This window comes from Pteronotus mesoamericanus, unplaced genomic scaffold, assembly GCF_021234165.1.
Source record: "Pteronotus mesoamericanus isolate MK-2021 breed Mesoamerican mustached bat unplaced genomic scaffold, CSHL_Meso_final contig_347, whole genome shotgun sequence".
NCBI lineage: Eukaryota > Metazoa > Chordata > Mammalia > Chiroptera > Mormoopidae > Pteronotus > Pteronotus mesoamericanus.
The window spans coordinates 16,409,256-16,423,045 of record NW_026555137.1 but is presented as its reverse complement, the minus strand read 5'-3'; positions in this window follow the sequence as shown (position 1 = coordinate 16,423,045).

The following is a 13,790-nucleotide window of genomic DNA, read 5'->3' as shown; positions in this document are numbered from 1 at the left end:
GTTAGTACAATATCTGCAAATCAATTAACGTGAAATACCACATAAACATAATGAAAGATAAAAATCATATGATTATATCAATAGATGCAGAAAAATCATTTGACAAAATCCAGCACCTATTTATGATAAAAACACTTAGTAAAGTGGGGATACAGGGAACATACCTCAACATACTAAAGACCATATATGGCAAGCCAACAGCTAACATACTCAACCAGGAAATATGAAAAGTGTTTTCCTTAATATCAGAAAAAAGAAAGGAATGTCTACTTTCACTACTCTTATTCAACACAATAAAGGAAGTCCTAGCCACACAATAAGACAAAAAAGAAGAAATAAAAGATATCCAAATTGAAAAGGAAAAAGTAAAACTGTCACTATTTGCAGATGGCATAATACCATATATAGAGAACCCTAAAGATTCCACTGAAAAACTACAGGAACCAATAAATGAATTCAGTAAAGTAGCAGGATACAAAATAAATATTCAGAAATCAGTTGTATTTTTAGACACCATTAATGAACTATCAGAAAGGGAAACTAAGAAAACAATCCCATTTACAATTGCTTCAAAAAATAAAATACCTAGAAATAAATTTAACCGAAGGGATAAAATATTACCCTTGGAAAATCATAAGACATTGAAGAAAGAAATCAAAGAAGATTCAAACAAATTGAAGCACGTACCATGCTCATGGATAGGAAGAATTAACATTAAAACAATGGCAGTATACACATTACAACTAAACCCAAATGTATTAATGAATTTCACAAACAAAATATTGAGCAAATGTATATCAGACACACACACACACACACACACGCGCGCGCGCGCACACACAAATCACTGCATGATTCCATTTACATGAAGATCTAAAGAGCCAAACCCAAGTTACGGTGTGAGAGGTCAGGACAGTGGGTACCCGCAGGAAGAGACTAGTGACTGAAAGGACACATGTGAGGGGTCTCTGAGGACCTGGGTCATTTTGTGTTTTTTGATCTGGAGGTGGTTGTGCATTCAGTTTGTGAAAATTCATTGAGATTCGATTGTGCACTTTTCTGTACATACATTCTACTTCAATAACAAACTTTGTTTTAAACCTAAAGGAAAGACTGAAAGGAGTGGAAAAGGAACACAAAAGAGCAGAGAGAAATAAAAAGAGAGTCAGGTGATAGATTTGGACTCAAAAATACCAGAAATTGTGTTAACTATAAATACAGTGAATTATCATACTGTATACAAAAAAGAACAAAACTATATGCTGTTTAAAACAGATCTATCTATGGATATAGAAAATATTCACAGCAGCATTCTATTGATAACAGCCCTAAATTGGAAACAAGGGGATATTCAAAGATGGAATGATAATAGAATGGATGAATGTTCCTACCATAAAACATATTCATGGTGCAGCCGCGAGGCCAAGCTCACCGCAGCTACAGGCGACATGCAGCAATCTCACAAACACGGTGCTGAGCGGAAGCAGTGAGATGCAAGAGAGGAGCACAGTTTACACAGTTTACTAAACAGGAACTATAAAAATAGCATGAGCAGACAAGACAGTGGTTCAATCTGGAAGAAGGAGAGGAGGATTAGGGAGTCAGGAAGGGTCAGTCTGAGGGGGTTGGCCTGCAATGTTTTTTCCTCGACTTGGATCAGGTTACCTTGCTGCTTGCTTTGTGACGATTTATTGAGCTGTACGATTTTTGTTGTGTGCCCTTTGCAGGTTTTCTTTCAGGCATCGGAGATAAGGGTATAAACAGAAAGTTGATATCTCCCATCCCTGGCAGGTATCCAGCCCCAGCATGTGGAATAAAGGCAAAGAGGAGCTCTCGGAGAACCAGCTAACTGTGGATTGTTTTTCCATTTTTGTCAGATTACAAAATTACACAAGTTTATTGTAGAGAATTAAGAATGTGTAGTGGGGTCTAAAAGGGGACAAAAAGAACAGAAAATTTGAAAAAGCAGAAAAGAAATTTTAGTATTTCATCAAACAGGGCTCACATTTTGGTTATTTCTTTTTAGATTTTTCTCTTTTCATTTTTCTCTACTTGTCATCCTATGATTGTTTTTAAAATCATTCTTCTTAAACTATCTCTCAAGAATCTCACATGTTTAAGTTCTTTGCAGATATCCTATATCCTTTTGTGGGGGGACCTACTCTGTTTCATGTAGTAGTTATACTCTAATTATTATCCTCTTATTGGAAATTTAGGTTGCTCCTAGTTTTTCTATTTAATCAATGATTTTTGGTCAAAATCGTATACAGAAACATCAGTTCATATTAGAATTCCTTCCTAGGTTGGATTCCTTAGGAGAGAAATGACTAGAATAAACATAAACATTTTTAATGCTCTTGAGAAATTTTATCACGTTGCTTTTCTAGAAAGTTGTAACAACAATTTCTAATCCCATTGACACACTATGTTTCTACCCTCTCCTGTGTGGAAACTCTAATGTGGAACAAAGAAGGTAGAAACGACTCTTGTCAGGAAAGGAAAATGAGAGCCTTTCACGGGCTGGGGGCCTCCACAGGCAACCAGCCTCAGGCAGCTGCAGGTCACCCTCTGTTGAGAGCAGGACATCTATTGTCCATGGCCCTGTGGTACTTTCCCCCCAGTTCCTTAATTATGACATTTGAAAGACTTGGAAATTTGAGTGAAAAGGCCCTCCCACTCTTGTCCCTCCCGTCACACACCCCGTGCCACTCACACAAGCTCAGGTGTGTACATACGGAGATACACACTCTACATAACACAAAACACACAGCCAGGAGTAAAATCTCTTAGCTACATCCATTCTACCCAACGTTTGTAAATGAGCCTGTGTATTCCTGCAGTGTCCCCACTACCTTTGCAGATTCATTAGAGTGGCCTTATTACATTGCTAGTTTGGGATCTGCATCATGTATTTTTATTCCGCTATATCCACACTGCCTTGGGGAGGCCTGTCCCCACCAATACGACGATATTCACTTATTGCTGTGGCTAACAGAGTTCTTCTCTGTTTTTCTTCTTACCAGAGCCAAGGCATGCAGCAAATGAAGCCTAGTCTATGAAGCTCCCCACTCACGTAACTTGGAGTGTGCGCTGGGAATTTCCACTAAAGCAAAATAAAGCATAAGATGAAGGAGTCCCTGAGAACCTCAGACCAATCACGTGACCAGTGTAGCTATTTATCTCCAACTGCAGTCTGGCGGGCATGCTCTTTCCGTCTCCTTTGCATTTGCCAGTATTTTGCCTTTAAGTCTCCCCTTTACTCCTCCTTCGAAGGGCTCCAGAAAATTTCTTCTATCTGGGTAGCTTACACATTTGCTTTATTTTGGTTCAGCAAGCCTTGGAGGACGCCCCACAGCGTGCTAAGCACTGAGGTAGGCGGTGTAGACATTAAGGTAAGTACAACGTGGCACTTTGCCTTTCAAGGTCTCCGAGTTTAGAGGGAAGACAGGCAGAGGCAAAATGACCATGACGGAGGTGGACCAGATCCAGTGGTCAAGTCCTAGTGCCAACCAAGGGGGAAGGAAGCAAATGAGCACCGTGGCACAAGGTTGGGGCAAGACTTGCCCTTACCTGTCCCATCCATTTCTTCTCATTAATCATGTTTTCTAATACTGCTGCTAACCCTGAAACAGGGAACCCCAGCTGCTCAGGAAGAAGTACACCTCACCCTAGAGCGGAGTAAGAAAAGCTCCCTCCCCTCTGCCGTTACTCATATGACCTAATAACACAGTTTAAAATATTTCTTGTTTCCTTATGGGTAACTCCCTATATTTTTTATAAAATGAAGGAGAAATTCCTAGTCATATAACCTTATAATATATTTTAAACATTGTTCCTTGTGTTCTTATGTACAATCTCCTGTGTTTTTCTTCAAAGAAGGAGAAATTCAGAAGTAAAAGACGATTGCATGCATGCCGTTTTCTCAAGTTTCATTCTGATGGCTGTTGCTCACTGGTCCTTACGGCACAACTAAGGCAGCCTTTGGACTCTCCCACGAGGAGGGTGGTGGGGAAATGATATTGGCCACGATACTTTGGACTCAACGTGGATTACGCTTAGAAGAAGACCAATGGGAGCAACACGTCTGGAGCACACTGGTGAGCCTGAAGACAGCATGCATTGTGCAGAGATGGCAGCTCTTTTATTCAGGGACATTTCACAAAATACTGAGTGACTGGTACTTCTAAGAACCAGAAAGCAACTTACTAGTAAACGCCACATCGTCAAAACCATCTCTGAGAGGTGGGATCATATTTTACACTTATTTCTCTGAAGTTGTTAACGAAGCTAATTAATTAATTAATTCATCCATCCATTTGGTAAATGCATGCCTTGGGCCAGGCACCAGAGGGGCTCTGGAGACACCCACAAGGCCTCCTTCACAGAGCCCGCACGCTGGTCGACAGGTCAGCAGTCAACAAGGGGGAGACGCGAGGGAGCAGCTGGGGCCGGGGAGCTGCGCGGGACGAGCTGTGGACAGGGCCTCTCTGGGGGCATCTGGCTACGGACAAGAAAAGTGAAGAGATACTGGGGAAACAGGGGATCATCTCGAGTTCTGTTCTGCTGGCTGTATGAATTTGCTAGAGCTGCCATGGCTAAGTACAATGGACTGGATGGCCTAAACAACAGGCATTTATTTTCTCACAGCTCTGGAGGCTGGAAGTCCAAGATCATGTTGTTGGCGGGGTAACCCCTTCGGAGGCCTCTGCCTTGGCTCACAGGTGGCCGTGTCCCCCTGTGCCGTCACATGGTCTTCCTGCAGTGGGTGTCCGCCTCTTAGTCTCCTCTTCTCAGAGGACGCCAGTCAGAGTTGATTAGGACCCACCCTAATGGCCTTATGTTAACTTAATTCCTTTAAAGACCTTATCTGCAAACACAATCGCATCCTGAGGTACTGGGGCTCAGGGCTTCAGCATAACAATTTGGGGGACACAATTCAATCAATACTACTACTTAGACTAATAAAATGAATCCTTGGTTGAGAGCCTACGAGAAGCCAGACACATCACCTCCCGCACCTCTTAGCTCCCCCCGCTTTCTGCAGGCCACCCTGTGGAGGAAACCTCAACTCGGGGAAGTGTTAGTGTCTCGCCCAGAGACAGGGAGACAGAAAATTCTAGAAGCAGAATTTGTTTATTCATTTATTTAGCTTAATCCCTTCACCTTTTCCACCCAGCCTCCCTTCTTCCTCCACTCTGACAGCTATGAGTCTGTTTCTGTTCTGTTTGTTAGTTTATTTTGTTCATTAGATTCCACAAATAAGTGCAATCACATGGTATTTGTCTTTCTCTTACTGGCTTATTTCACACAGCATAATGTTCTCCAGGTCCATCCATGCTGTTGCAAAAGGTGAGATTTCCTTCTTTTATACGGCTGAGTAGTATTCCATTATGTAAATGTACCACAGCTTTTTTTTTAATCCATTCATCTACTGATGGGCACTTGGGCTGCTTTGCTATTTACAAATCTTGACAACTGTAAATAATGCAATGAACACAGGGGTACATATGTTCTTTTAACTTAGTGTTTTGAGTTTCTACAGATAAATCCCCAGAAGTGGAATCGCTAGGTTCAAATAGAAGCAGAATTTAAACTTAGCTTTATCTACATCAAAATTCCATACCCCAGCTAAGCCTCTGTGAGCCAACACTATAAGCCTGACCTTGAGCAATGGTTTTGTGACCACAAATCAGGGCTGGTACTCGGTCAACTGTGAGGTAGGTGAGATTTGCCCTCTGCTCTTCTCTGCCCTGAGGCCCCAGGAAGCAGGAGGGCTGTGTGGTGCGTGTTCAAGCCAGACTCTGTCATGGTCCACAACTTTGATTCTGGGAAAGTTATCAAAAACTCCCAAGTTATTCTTTCCTCCCATTTGTAAAGCCCTTTGGGGCGGGGGCGGCGGGGGGTTGTGGTGATTACAAGAGATAAAACACGTGACGCGCCTGGCACGAGGACATGCTCTCTTACCTGCTAGGCAAATACTAACAGTTATCCCTCGGGACTTTTGGGAGCAGGGACAGAGGGCATACAGAAAACGCCAGGTGCACCGGGTTCATAAATGGCTGCCGACATCGCTGTCAGTGTTTCCGTTTTCCCTTCCCTAGGCTCCCTCTTCGCCACCCCACCCCTTCCGCCCTGTGGGCCCTGCTTGTCCTCCCTAAGCCCTGTCCCACCGTGCCAGTCCCACCGTGCTAGCCCCACGGATTACTCTGTTCTCACACAGATGGGTTCTGGGCCCATTTCTTGGAGCACCTACCTATTCCAATGGGCAGCGTGAGTCTCTGACCAAGATGAACATCTTATCTGACTCTCAGAGCAAACTGTCAGCGATTTCACACGCCAACAGCAATCATCCAAGCTAGGGCTGGCAGCTGAGACAGTTAACTCCTGGTTAATTAATTTAATCAAGACTTTGCCAACTCATAAATCGTTCAGGCATGCCATTAACTCAAAAGACCTCTTGTTGGCTAATTGCTTAAGTGATTTTTAAAATTGTTTTAATGAACTGTGCTGCGGTTGGATTTGGTGCTTACTTTGTTTTTTCTATCAACAAGCGAAAGGCGCGTGAATACATGGAAAAAAAAATAAGTAAAGCACTTAGGTTATGATCTGGAATGTGTGAGATGGGAAAATGGACCCGCACAGCAGTGAGCTTACCCTGCCTGGCCCGGGGTGGAAAAGCTGCTTGCCTCACCTCACGCGTTCTGCCTGCATCATACCTGTCATAGGGACGCGGCAGTTCCAAAGTCAATAAAACTGTGCGAGCTCATCACTGTTATGTACAAAATCTACCAGCCACAAAATACAAGGGGGTGGTTTACAGCCCGACAATAAAATCCATCTTGCTTCCTGCCAGGTGAGGCCACTTCTTGTAGACGCTGATGCCATCCCACCCACCTATCTCTATAACCCGCCCCTAATGTCTGCTGCCAGGTGGCTTTTAGAAAGGATCCAGAGGGGATCGTGAGTGATTTAATGGGCTCATGTGTCTGCAGAGCTGAGCAAAGGGAGAGCAAGATGGATAGCAGCTCTGATGTGACCTCCTCGTGACCCTGGATCTAATGAAATAGGAAGTAGGAGAAGGAGGGTGAGAGAAAAGCAAAGAGATGCAAGAAAGTTCGAGTAAAAGGGAGGAAATGATGAAAGACAGAAAGAGAAAGATATCTAGAGGAAGTGAAAGAGAAAGACTGTAAAAAGAGATAGAAGTGATTAAAGAGAAAGCTAGAACTATAAACAGAGAAAGAATTAGGAATCAAGGGATAAAAAGAAGAAAGATAAGGAGAAAATGAGAAATAGACGAGAAAAGAGAGAGAAAAGGAAGAGAGAGCTAATGAGAAAGGTGAAGATGAGGGAAAAAAAAGTGTGGAGGGGAAATAAAATCTTATCAAGGTAGTATCAATATTTTGTTTACTTGCTCTGATGTTAGTCCTTAGAGAAAATTCCAGAACTCACTATGGAAGTCTGTCCATCCTCCTGTGTTCAAAATGTTGCCTTAGGTATTGGCTTCTCTGGTAAATCCTGGCTCAATCTGACCTGCCATTTGTACTCCCCAAGTCAACAACTTGCAGTCGAGCTTTGCAGAGTGTTCGAGTGTGACACAGAGCACTTGTGCTGTTTCTTCAATTGTGACAGATGACTTCTACCTTCTGTATTGCAAACGTTCCCAGGCTACTATAGAAAATGCTTACTACTTCAGGAGCCCACTTGACCCACTGCCATGTGGCAGAGGAGTTGAGCAAGTTTGATAAGGAAAGCCTTTGGGGAAGCAGACAGCTCAGTTTGGACCTAGAAGCCCATAGAAAGTATACTCATCCACATGACGTAAATGTCTTTAAACCGTTACCTCCCATCACTCCTTTGTTCGTCCTGAAAAATCTAGGAGGCTTTTCTTACTTAACTTTGAATTTTCTTGTGGGCTCTGACTTACAGACACTGAGAAAAAGGTGGGGAATATCTATGAATAGCCATAGGAATGCCCGTTATTATGAAATCTAATTTTTAAAATATTAATATAGACATTTTCACTTTTTTTAACTTGGTGTTTTCACAGAATATCTTTTTCCATCCTAGTCCCTCCCTGGTCAACTCTTAGCATCCTCCTCCGGAACTGCAGAGTTCCCGAGCAAATGAGGTCCTCGACATGTTGCTCACTTGTCTGGGGTCCCTTCTTTTGAATGTTAACCAAGTAATTATTGTTCACACTCTGACAGGTCTCCCTTTCCTTCAAATTATATGTACATATTTTTCCAGCCCTTGCAGTTGTTCTGAGTAGAAATGTTCCTCCAAATTTTCCTGTCACCATTAGAAATAAGAGTCTACCGCTCTTGAAGAAACAAACGGGCCAAACTCTTGGGTCCAGTCTCCAGGGCCTGAGCAGAATGTAGATTATTCTTTGCCCTGCTCTTGTGAATTCTTGGTTTGTGCGATGAACCCAAACACTGGGCCCTCTTGGACCCTGAACTGAAACTGCCTGGCATTACCTGTGTGTCCTTGGGCAAGTTACTTAGCTTCTTCATCACTTGTAAAACATGTGCCACACGGCTGCTAGGAAGGCTAAATGATTGTGTTAATGAACAGAATGGTCTGGCATATAGTCAAAGCTCAAAAAAAAAAGCTTGTGGATATGCCTTACTTGCTTAATTTGAGGATGTGGCTTATAAATATGACCTAAGCTGCTTTTATTCTCAGACCAGATGAAAAAAATCAATGGCCGTTAGTGTCGAAAGAGACTCTGATTTTGAAGATTAAGTATCTAAACCACAGATGGGCAAAGAAGGTGACATTCTTTCCTCAAAAAGAGTTTAGATTGCAGAAGACCGGTTCTAGAACATAGATGCTGTTTTTCAGTGGTGTGATAACAACAAATTACAGCTCGGGACCTCAGTCTGTGCCTCTGCAAAATCATGCGATCACAATGCCTGCTCAGGCGGCTTCCCGGGGCCACGATAAAGTCACAGCTGTGAGAGTGCCTTAAAAATTGTTAAAGGCAATGGGAATATGTGTATGACTCCTGTGATAATTTATTAATGCCACCCATCCGAAAATCTCTGAAGCCTCTCCTTTAAAACAGAAGTCAAATCATAAGGCGTGCTTGCACTTGGGCGCATGCTCCGATGCGCACACACACGCGCACACACGCACAATCTGCTTGCTGAAAAGAGGAAGAAATATCTGCTGGCTGATGTCAGCCTCTCACTTGAACCGCTCTGCTCCCACAGTCCCTGGCGCCAGTCGCCCATCCTATAACAGGGAGGGAAGTATGGCCAGGTCCACCTGGCTCTGCTCCTCGGCATACTGGGCGCTGATGGGCCCGAAGCTGAGCAACTCCGTCATCTAACAGCCTCGCTCTTCTCCAGGGGACTGTGGCTGTCAGTGGGGGAATGAGGAAGAGGAAGAAAGACAGGAAAAGACCAGCAGCTACTCACCAGCTGTGGCCATCCCTGCCCCCACACCCAAGCCACTTGCCGAAGGGAGGAATGTTGGAAGAATCTCATTTTCCATTCCTCCGCGCCAAACCGGCCTGAGATTCAGCCGAGCCTCCCTAATCTGGCGCCGGACGAGGGAATAAAAAGCTGCAGCCACGGGAAGGCCACATCTGTTACATGAATCCACGGCCTGGGAACTCAATCAGAACAAACGTGCTCCAACAGCAGGGACACCGCTCGACAAAATCCCACGGGGATACCACTCACCTCTAGGTCCCGTGTGCCTCCTGCCTCCACCAGGTGATCTGGTCAGGTTATGAAAGCCACGTACTGCCCTCAGGGGCCCGAATGGTCGCCAGAGCCCAGCCATCACTTAGCTGTATCATGTGAGGGGGCGCAGCAGATGTCCAGCCTGAAGCCATGAGTGAAAAGCACACTCAGGGACAGAGCCCCGTTAGGCTCAACGACTCCTGTTCCCCGGGTCTCCTCCCTTCCCACTTCCTGTCCACCGGCTCGGCAGGCTCTGCTCTGCCACCGGTGAGGGGAGGAACGTGAGTCCCGGTCATCCTCCCGGGTCTGGCTGCGCTGACACCGCCAGAGGCTTCCTCAGTCTCCCAGGGCAAGCCTGCGACCTCTCTGTCTCTTCCCACAACGTGTTTGTGAAAACCTTGACCACGGTGGCCTCTGGGAATTTATGAGTTCTCTTAACCCATAATTCAATTTCATGCAGATCTTTTGTTTACGGGCATCTGTACATTTTTTTCTGAGGAGAGAAAAATCAATAACTTTTATCAGGTTTCAAAGACAGGTCTATGCCCTATGAACATTTAAGGAAAATACGAATGCGACTCTGCTGCAGCAGCCCCTCTGTAGGACAGGAGGGGCTGTGAGGGACAGCTCTGCGCCCGCTGCCCTTGCTGACCGAGCAAAACCTCAAAGGTGCTGCCGCCGCCCAGGTGCAACCAGGAAGGCAGTGCTCATGAAATATTTGTTAGATCAATGTTGGGTAAGGAACCTCTCTCAGCTTTTAGAAAGGCTGGGCCCCAAGGACTTTAAAAGCACCAAACTCAGCTTTTTCCAGGATGAAGGGTACTTGAAGCCCCCCCCATAGACGCCCCCTCACACACACCAATGCAGACATGCCACCCTGCCAGGCCTGGCCACGGCCCCCTCCGAGCCCCCCGCCCTCAAGCCCTCCCTCAGAGCGGGACGCTTCCGGTGGGGAGCCGGCTCTGTGAGGCGATTCAGCCCTGACTCGTGGAAGAACTGCAGAACCGGAGAATCCCTCCCTCACACCTTTGCTCTTTGAACATCTCAGTTTGCCGCCCTCACGTCCACCTTCCCCCACCTGCTCCAAGCCTGGGAAGTGTCTGGGAGGAAGCCACACACATGGAGGGAGCTCTCCCACACACGCGGCTGGGCCTCGGCACCTGCTCGCCTCCAGGAGGTGAACGCCTCACAGCGCCCCCCCCTGCCCCCCCACAGAAGTGCCTTTCAACCTGGTCCAGGGCAAGCCCCGCCTTGCTCTCCCCTTCTCCCTCTCTGCCTCAGTGAGGATCGGGCTGCGCTTCCTCAGACCCCATCCCCCTGGAGACCTTCCTCACCCCCTCCAGGTGCTCCTTCGGGCCGGGTCCTGAGGAGGGCCGGTCCCTCCAACTCGCTGAGGCTAATCCCTCACATGTCTTAATTACATTTTATTGCGAAAATATTCAAATATACATAAAAGGTAACGATAGTATTAAGGTGAGTTCCCATATTTCCATGACCCAGATTTCTCTGTTAACATTTCCCATATTTGTCTGTTCACTGTTTGCTGGTTGAAATATTGTGAAGCAATGATCACATACCACATTTACTCAAAATACTTTGGGGGAGGGTGAGTCTAAAATATAAAGACATTCTCTTGCACAGCTTTAACACCACACTACACCAAACAAAATTAGCAATGATTCTCTAACATCATCTAACACCAATCTACATTCAAATTTCCCTTATTATCCTCCCAAAACGCCTTTAACAATTACTTTTCTGGAGACGGAATTCACACAAGGGCCACACTTTGCATTCGGTTCTTATGTCTCTGAAATGTTTTTAGATCTTAGATAGCTGCTCCTCCCCCGCATTTCTTTCCCACGCCATTACCTGGTGGCACAAAACGTTTCGGCTGTTGTTTGATCCCTCACAGTGTCATTTGACTCCTGCTTCTACACCCCACGTTTCTGCAGATCAGAAGTTTAAGGAGCCTTGATTGGTTCTCAAACTTTGGTGGGTAGCAGGCTCACCAGGGAGTTTGGTAGGATCACAAAGGCCTAGACCCTCCTCTGCCTCCGGGAGCCTGGGGCTCTGTGCCCTTTATTAGCTCTTCAGGGTCCCCTGGCACCACGGCCACAGGGGACGCAGTGCATTCTTGTCATATCACAGCAGGGCACCCGTGTCACGTGGTCCTGCGTTAGTGATACTGATGCTGACCATGGGTTCAGGTGGCGACAGGCTGAACCCAGCAATGTCAAGTCTTATGTGCACCCACCCCTTCCGGCCCACCTTGGTCAGAGTTCTTCAGGAACTTTTCCCACAAGCTCTTTTCATTTCATCTTATTTCTTCAACTTCTCTATCCCCTTTCTCCTTCTCTTAAAAAAAAGAAAAGAAAAAAAATCATGCTTATTATAGTGCGGCTATAATCATAAAGAAATAGATAAAACATAAATGTCTAGAGAATTGGTTTTGTACTTTGTTTAATAAAATTATTCGCAGCCACCAAAAATTACATCATGCAAAAGCACAGGAAGACATGAAAAGTATTCCTAACAAAATGTTACATAAAAATAAAGCTACAAAACAGACATATAAATAAAAGTAATCATATCATGCATAGCTGTATCATTTTCGTAAGAACAGTCTCACAAGCAACAGAATGACTATAAATGCATAGACCTAGGAAAAAGCACAAGATACAGTTAGATATGATTTTAGCTGGGTGATGAGATGAATCAGGAATTGTATTTCTGTTTTTGGCTTTTCTATAGTTTCCAAATCTCCTAAAATGGGCACAAATTAATTCTGAAAACAGAAGACACTGTGTCAATTAAAACAACAAAGAACATTTCTTTCCTCGATCTGGTACCCCCTCCAAGTTAGCATCCCAATTATTTAAGTCCTTTACCCCTGCATTTCTCGAGCGAATGGGTGATGCTGATTTCCCCTGCATTTAAGTACCATTCATTCACTTCGTAATTTGTTTCCAGTCCAAACAGACTCCTGATGCTGTTCTCTTCCAGGTATGTATCTACCACCTAATCCCTGTTCTCACCTTGACCTCTCTGAAGCATTTGGAAGTGCTGACACTGTTAGATTCTTTCCCTTTCTTGAGACGGACTCCTTCTTTACCTGCCAGAGAATTATTCATTTTCCTACAAGTACCTGTCGTATATTTGATATGTGCCAGGCAGCATTCTAGGCTGCTGGAATACATCAAGGAAAAGAGAAAGATGGCAGTACCTGGTGTGGCTCGGGTGGATGGGCATCGTCCTGTGACGTGAAAGGTCGCTGGTTCCACTCCTGGACAGGGCACACAACTGGGTTGTGGGTTCGGTCTTCAGTACCTGGTTGGGTGCATTCAAGAGGCAACCAATAGATGTTTCTCTCTATCAAGGTTTCTTCCCCTCCCTTTCTCCCTCTCTTCCCCTCTCTCTAAAAACAAATAAAATCTTTTTTAAAAAAGCAAAGAAATAGACAAAAACCTCTGCCCTCACAGAGTGGGGGGGGGGGAGAAGGAGGGATGAAGGAAAATAAACAATAGCATGATAAATGAGTAACTTATATGTGTCATAGGTGATGGAGGCTACAGGAAACACCAAATGAGGCAAGAAGTATCAGTAGTTAAGGACGGTGCTAGGTGGTCTGCTGTGGTTCTAAGAGTTGGTGGGGCAGTCTCATGGTAAAAACGGCATCTGGGCAAAGACTTGAGTGAGATGCAGCGGACCACCAGGCTTTGCCAGGGGGTGCAGGGAAAACGTGGTCCAGGCACAGCAAGAGTTGGTGCAGAGCAATGGCCTGGAGCAGCCTGGAAGCCAGTACAGCAAGGTGGGTGGCTGGGGAGGGCAGAGGGAGCGGAGGCCTGCCAGGGGTGGGCTTCGCGGGCTTCCCTGAAGACTGGGCTTTTGCTCCAAGTGGACTCCAGGGCTGCCAAGGTCTCTGAGCACCTGACTTCCATATTGAAGAGAGACGATAGAGAGTGTTCGGGTAGAAGCAGGGAGAACCCCAGGAGCTTCTGCAGGCTGCAGGTGAGGGATGTACAAGGTAGCAATGGAGGTGAGATGTGCCAGGATTCCGGATTCAGGTTGAGGACTGAGTCAACACTGTATTGCTCA